We start from the raw sequence: 7,500 nt of genomic DNA on the forward strand, positions 1-7,500 counted from the left end.
CCGGGATCCACAGATTTCTGCGCTTACGCTCTGCCATTTGCTGGTTTCCTCGTCTTCCGTTTGTTTTATGGACCCTCGACATTTTACCCTAGATCCTCGACCCTCGACCGAAACCCAAACTCAGCCAAGTAGTTCGATGATGGCGGATTTCATGGTCCACGAATTTTGAAGACGATTGTAGATTCTCATATTAACCAAACCTTTCAAAGATTTTCGTTCCTTTTGGTTCGTTCCCTGTTTGGCTTTAGGCGGCATCAGTCGATGGTTTAATAAAAAAATCCCAGCTAAAGCGAAATAACATTCCAACAACAAAGCAAAATGACTCTATGTAAAATTGAAGAAAATATAAATTCTTATGAGCTGATCTCTGACGCTCACGATTTAGACAATATTGGTGCAAATGGCGACTTTCGTGAACTACAAAAAAATTGCCCGGTAAGAGCAACTTTTCTTAATACGTCAGGAACTAAACACAAGATTTCTTGATCTTATTTTAAGCTAATTATAACTCACTTTAACAGTGACAGCCTCACATGTTTCACAAGGTCATCGCGTTTGCCGCTCAGTTTCAATCGATCCCCTGCACTTTAACCACCGTTTCAGCTGCTGAACAGTGTATTCCTGTGGTTCTCTCTCGAATGTAGAGCCAGGAACGCCGTCGGTTAAAACCTTAAGAAATCGAACGAGACTTCTCTCCATTCACATAATTTTGTCTGTCTGAGACATACGGGAGGAAGGGGGGGGGGGGGGGGAGTGGGGTGAAATCTTAAATTTCATGACGTCATTAGGGCAGCACTGGCTCATGGTAGTTTCAAAACAAGTTCATCGATCTAGTGACTTCGGTTTAACTGCCAGGATTTCTAACACATTTGTCGTAGGTTCAAGTTGGACTTTTTTGCAAACGTACCAAAGTTAAACATAAGTTTGAGTCTCTGGAGATTGGATGAAAAGAGAAAAAGCAAACTGATAGCAAAAGAAGAGAGCAAAAAGATCGATACATGTGCTTGGTAAGTTAGAAACTATTTATTCCGCTTGCCTTGAGATCCGGTGTTTCAGCTTCTCGGTTACACTTGTAAATATCCGTTATTTATCATCCCGCTCTTACCGTCGTAAAGTAGCATACTTTTTAGCAAGCAAATGTTGCAGGATATGCTAATTAAATTTGTTTTATGCTTAGCGTGTCTATGGAAGTTTGGAGGCCTGTTGGAAGTATAGAAACTAGAGGAAAGACTTACTCATTACTCTCCAAATTTTCCAAATGCATCCGTAACTCTAAATATAGACACAAAGCTGAAGGCTTAAGCCAATAATTATTATAAAATGTATCGAAGGAAAATTTTGCGAGCAAGCTTGATTGATAATTGTATTCAAATTCTGTAATATAAATAGGAGGGTGTAAACTGCAGCTTACAGGTCATTGTTTTGCCATAACTGGAACAACTCAAACCTTTACAAAAAAGCTATCCTTAGGCTTATACATTATTTTTTAGTCCTAGTATTAACATTAGTAAAGGTTTGGGTTGGCTGAATTTTGTTGGTAGCGGAGCTCCGCGCGCGCCGAAGGCCCCAAGGCAGTAAGAATAAATAACCAAGTAGATGGAAAAATAAATTATGGTATCATGATAAAATGATTGTGCCGTGTGCTCAGAAGGTGGCACCGTCCTTAAGATTCGTTTTATTGCCGTTCTTTTCAAATGATAGAAGATAGATGTAAGAACTTTCAGTGCTCCATGCAACCTCGTCGACCCATCACTTGTATTCCTGAAGACAGATGTTTCACTCAAAATTTCAATATTAAAGTGCGTTCGACAGTCGCGGTTGAGGATACGAGCACAATGTACTTCTTGAGATGGCTTCAATGAGCGCCGAATACTATGACTCATGTGACAGGATTCAGTACAATACTTTGCTCCTGGCTGGACTCTGAATCTTCAGTAAGTGCGATCTGTTTGATTTAAGGAAAGGAAAGGAAAGGAAAGGAAAGGAACTTTATTTAAGTGTCTAATCTTCTAGCGCTGTAGAGCACTAATCGGGGACACTGTAAGTTGAAATTAACATGTTAACGCAAATGAAATGAAATGTTGGTTTTTGAGGAGAGGGGAAAACCGGAGTACCCGGAGAAAAACCTCTCAGTGCAGAGTGGAGAACCAAAAACTCAACCCACATATGATGCCGAGTCTGGGAAGCGAACCCGATGGGAGGCGAGTGCTCTCACCACTGCGCCATCCCTGACAAGGTAGCTTTGGTCAAAATAACTACGGATCGTTTCTGAGTGTGGTTTGAGTACAGTTGTTGGTATTGCACTCTTTTAAAGAGTTTTTTCTCGACTTCTTCTGGTGTTATCATCTTCATAAAGAAACATTGACGATACGAGAAGAATGCACCACAATTGACCAGGTTCAGCATGAGTGCATTTTAATTCATCAAATGGAAATAAATTTGGCCCGAAAGCAATGAAACGTTGATAAATGGGCTGCAACTTAAAGGCCATATCTCTACGGCAATAAAGGAAGACAGCAAAGGGCTCGCATATGTTCCTCGTAAGTTACACTCGGAAACTAGTAAAGATGTGGATCATCGAAGTTAGAAACGTTAATTTAGCGGTAACAAAGGAAAGCCTGAAGAATTCAGGATTGCAACGGGAATCCCGCGGCAAGCGTGAATTTTTCGTTACTTCTCGAGCAACCACCAATTCCTGTCACTCGGGCAAGTAACGTCAACAATCAGCTACCTCTTCTTCAGTTTGTTCGCAAGTACAATCTCGAGGAGGTTTTGTCCTAGTCTCTCGTCTGTTTGAGAAAAAGAGAGTTTTAAAGAAGTTCCTGAAAAGCCAGGCATGACTAAAGTTTTTAAAGCAAACGTGATTGAGTACTTTCATCATTCATGCAGTGTTTCTTCGTGCACAAAATGCTCTCTGAAGTACGCCGAGATGGAAAGCCTAAAAAAGGGATGTTAATGGTGATAGTCGTTTTCTTTAGATTCAATATTTAGTATAGTCTAATTTGTTCAAATCTGTAGATGCCCTATTCGTTAAATTTCTCACACAATGACAACGACTGAACGTTTTCACGACGTTTGCGGATAATTGTATGCCAATACTAGTGTTTGTAGTGAGTGCTCCTTGTTTTTTGGTAAAGTTCGTGCAATAACGTCCTGTCTGTCTATCAACTTTATTGGTATCATAAACAATATGTACTAACCACTGTACAACTGTACGTACAAATTAAAAAAATTCCAACCCCAGGTTACTAGTAATCCGTCGCACAAATTATAGCCCCAATCGACCGAAATGTCTGCGCGGACTGACTACGTTAACTCGGATAATAGAAATTAAAATTATAATAAAAAATAAAAAAGACAGAATAACTGTAACGATCATTCGTAGAAACGACAGCAAAACTTGCTTTATGCTTTAATGTTAGTCATATGCCGGATATTAGGCGACAATGGCGTTTCTTTAAAATCCATTTCTCATCATTTCACCCTCTTCCCTTTCCTTGTCATGTTCTGTGTCAGCTATACGTATATAAATACATTCATATTTAATTGACCACTCATGCGTAAAGGCTTTTCAGGGCCAATAAAACAGAGCAGAACAATAACTTTAAGAATCCTAACTGTCCCGAGGCAAATCAGTTAGCTATTATTGTAATTATAAGTGCAGGCACGAAGTATAGCGCCCTAACCAGTGGACCACACGCAACCTTTTGTATTATTCTATCCTTTACGATTTTGTTGATATCCATTATAATATTAGAATAGCTACCAAGCATGAAGTTAAAGCGCCCCGACTGCGGGACCACATTCCAACCTTTTGTATTCTTGTATCAGTTATGATTTTGTTGATATCCATTATAATATTAGAATAGCTGCCAAGCATGAAGGTAAATCAAGTTTTAAGTCTTACTTTCCCTAGAGTTTGTTTAGTCAAGTTCGTCTGAGAAAGTCGGGAAGGGTAAATCGATGGTATGTTTTCATCGAAGTCACAAATTGTTGTGTTATTTTTTTTTAACTTTCCCGTATCCAGTACCTTTGGCCACAGCTTAAGAGACGCCCCGAAAATTTCGCGATTTTATTGGCTGCAAGTATGAATCACGTGTAAGGTAGGTTGCGTCGCAGAAGACATAGTACAACTCAAATCTTCGGAATGGGGAGAGAGAGAAGGCATTTCACCTGGATCATGCATTCTCTCAAAGTTGCGCCAACCATTGCTTTCCTTCATAGCGGCTGAGCAGGGATTTAAGCTCGGAAATCTTACTGCTGTGTTTTAGTAAAGTGTCCACTACTGAGTGGGGTTTATGTACGTCGTATCTCACTGATATTTTTCATCGCGACCCGTAGGAGGAAAACAGCCATAAATTTCTAAGTTATCAAACTCAGATTTCAACCGGTGAGCAAACATTTTGTCTAAACACCAAATTTGAAGCAACCTTCACATGTACGATACTCGTTAAATTCAGAAATCTAGCCAAGGTTCTCACTCAGATATATTAAAGTGTTGCACTCTTTCGAAGATGTTACGGATCATTACCTAGAGTACTTTTTTATCGATCATCGCTATGTAGTGTTATGTTTATCGTCTACTCTCTTGTTAATGTGGACACAAAAATAATGACTAAAGTAATTGCCACAAGAATAAAAAATGTATTACCTGATATTATACATTGTGATCAAACGGGATATGTTAAGGATCACTTTATAGGAGAAACCATTAGATCATTTACTGCAGAGGAAAATATCCCAGGCCTACTTGTATTTATTGATTTCAAAAAAGCCTTTGATAGCGTTGAATGGAACTTTCTATACCGGTGCCTAGAGATATTTAACTTTGGGCCAGACTTTATTCACTGGGTGACAACGTTTTACAAGAATATACAAAGCTGCTCCATAAATAACGGTATGACGTCAAATTTCTTTTCGCTTGAACGCGGTGTTCGCCAAGGAGACCCTCTCTCTCCCTATCTTTTTGTCGTAGCAGTGGAAACGTTAGCAATTGCCATTCGACAGAACCCAAGTATAAAAGGAATTAGTATTGGGAAAGAAGAAACAAAACTCTTACAATACGTTGATGACACCACGGCCGTTCTTTCTGACACTAACTCTGCAAAAATACTGTTTGACCTACTAAACAGTTTTGAAAGCATCTCTGGTCTTAAAAATTAACCATACAAAAACTGAAGGCATGTGGATTGCATCATCCAAAAACAATAATGAAAAGCCATTTGGCATCAAATAGTCTGATGAACCTGCTAAAGCATTGGGGGTCACTTTACTTATGATCAACACCTGCTTAACGAAAAAAACTTTATTGAAAGACTGGATAGGATTAAAAAGCTTATAAACATTTGGTCGTCGAGGAATTTATCTATATATGGTAAAATTACAATAATCAAATCATTTCTTATTCCAAAGTTTGTTTTCATATGCTCTATGTTACCCACACCTAAACACCTAAGGAAGTGGTTAAAGAATTGAATCAAATGATATTCAAATTCCTATGGAACGGCACAAATAAGGTAACGCGAGAGTCAACAATAAATGAAAATTCGAAGGGTGGTCTAAAAATGATTGATCTGGAGTGCATGGTGAAGTCTTTAAGGTTAGCATGGCTAGAAAGGATTTTTAATAATAATGATGGAATATGGAAGAGATATCTGGGACACAAATTACGACCCTTCGGTGGTTTGTTCTTCATGAATTGTAATTATGATATCAAAGATCATATAATTTCTTGCCAATTTTACCATGAACTTTTGTCATGGTGGTCAGAATTCCGCGAAACGTTCCCTTCATCAGAAAAAGATTGGGAAAATATTATTTGGAATAACAGAGAAATGCGTATAGATCAAAAAAACAGTTTTTTACAAAAATTACTTTGATTGTAGAATTGTTTACACGCATAACCTTCTACTGGACCTTGACAACAGACAATCTTACAGCATATTCTCAAAAACTATAAAGAAAACTAACTTGCTGCAGTGGGCCGGCCTTCGTCATTCTGTGCCACCCCATTTAAAAGGCACCAATAAGTCTCCGTCTATAACAGCCCTCACATTTGTGACGGAATACAACGTCTTTGACGTAATGGAAAAGAAATCAAAAGTTTATTATTCACTTCTTGTTTGAAAGAAAGCGCAGCCACCCTATATAGTCATACACTGCATAGAAATTTTAATTTGTCTTCTGATCAAATAAAACACTTTTTTATTTTACCTCACTGTGTTGCCCTCGAATCATACGTCAAAGCTTTTCAATACAACGTTCTTACCTCTATACTCTACATTAACACAAAATTGCATAAAATTGGTTTTAGACCGAATGATCTGTGCAGTTTTTGTAAGGCTCAGTCAGAAACGTTAAGCCTCTTTTCTTATCACTGTTCACATTCCAGACATTTCTGGACTGATTTTTGAGTCTTACTGACATTTTATTATCCAATCAACGGGAACACCTCTCTTTGGAAAATGTTTTATATGGAATAATATCTCAACAATGCCCTTACTTAATTTACTCAAATATTCTTTTATCATTGGGAAATTGTTTTTGTGGGACTGCAGAAGCCAAATTAATCCAGAAATTACTGGGTTTAAGAACAAAATTGTTCTCAAGTGCGAAACAGAAAGGAAAATTAAAAACACGAAAGACTATTTTAAAAAGAAATGGGTGCTCATACCAACTCAATAAGCCTATTCGTCTGATAGAAAGCTGTATCTTGAACAATGGCTGATCTAGTAATCTTTTCAAGCTAGAAAGAGGGGTTAGGCAAGGCTGCCCGCTGTCACCTTACTTGTTTATTCTATGTGCAGAAGTTCTTACTGACGCAATAAGGAAACGCAATAATATTAAAGGCATATTTGTTGATGGACAGGAAATTAAAATCAGTCTATATGCAGACGATACAACTCTTATTTTAGATGGATCTAAGGCATCCTTCCAAAATTCGCTGCAGATATTAGAGTTTTTTGGAGCGATATCCTGCCTCCGATTAAATTATAAAAAGACACTGGCCCTGGGGAAAATCCTTAAAGGATCTTTAAAGATCTTCAAAGATCTTCAAAGACCTGACAAAGATCTTTAAAGATGAAGATCTTCACAGGATCCTTGAAGGATCTTTAAAGGATCTTCAAAGATCTTCTATCATTGAGGACTCTTGGGATACTTCATCAAGATCCTTGAGGAAATTATCAGGATCTTGCAAAGATCTTTCCAAGATCCACACACAAAATCTTGGAAAGATCCTCAACAGCATCCTCAATCCTTGAAAGGATCTTAATAAAATCTTTGACAGGATCCTTAAAGATCATACTAGGATCTTTTGAGGATCTTTGAAGGATCCTTATAGTGATCTTGAAAGAAACCTTAAAAGGATCCTTAAAAGATCCTTAAGGATTGTATGAGGATCCTTTAAGGATCCTAAAAGGATGTTCAGAGGTATCTTGAAAAGATCTTTATCGGGATCCTTAAATATCCTATGAGAATCCTTCAAGGATCTTAAAAGGA

At 38.0% G+C, this 7,500-nt stretch overlaps 1 protein-coding gene across 2 annotated transcripts in view; it reads left to right on the forward strand.

Moving 5' to 3' along the window:
• The first annotated feature begins 829 nt into the window (after positions 1 to 829).
• LOC137974083 (N-acetyllactosaminide beta-1,6-N-acetylglucosaminyl-transferase-like) overlaps positions 830 to 7,500 on the forward strand; it is a 29,966-nt gene continuing 23,295 nt past the window's right edge. Inside the window, exons 1-2 of one of the 2 annotated variants that reach the window (XM_068821007.1) lie at positions 830 to 1,007; positions 1,702 to 1,934. The gene's annotated coding sequence lies outside the window, so the exon portion shown is untranslated. The remainder of the gene's footprint in view (positions 1,008 to 1,701; positions 1,935 to 7,500) is intronic. The other variant, XM_068821006.1, reaches the window with a different exon arrangement.

This window comes from Montipora foliosa, chromosome 10 (assembly GCF_036669935.1).
Source record: "Montipora foliosa isolate CH-2021 chromosome 10, ASM3666993v2, whole genome shotgun sequence".
NCBI classification, from domain to species: Eukaryota; Metazoa; Cnidaria; class Anthozoa; order Scleractinia; family Acroporidae; genus Montipora; species Montipora foliosa.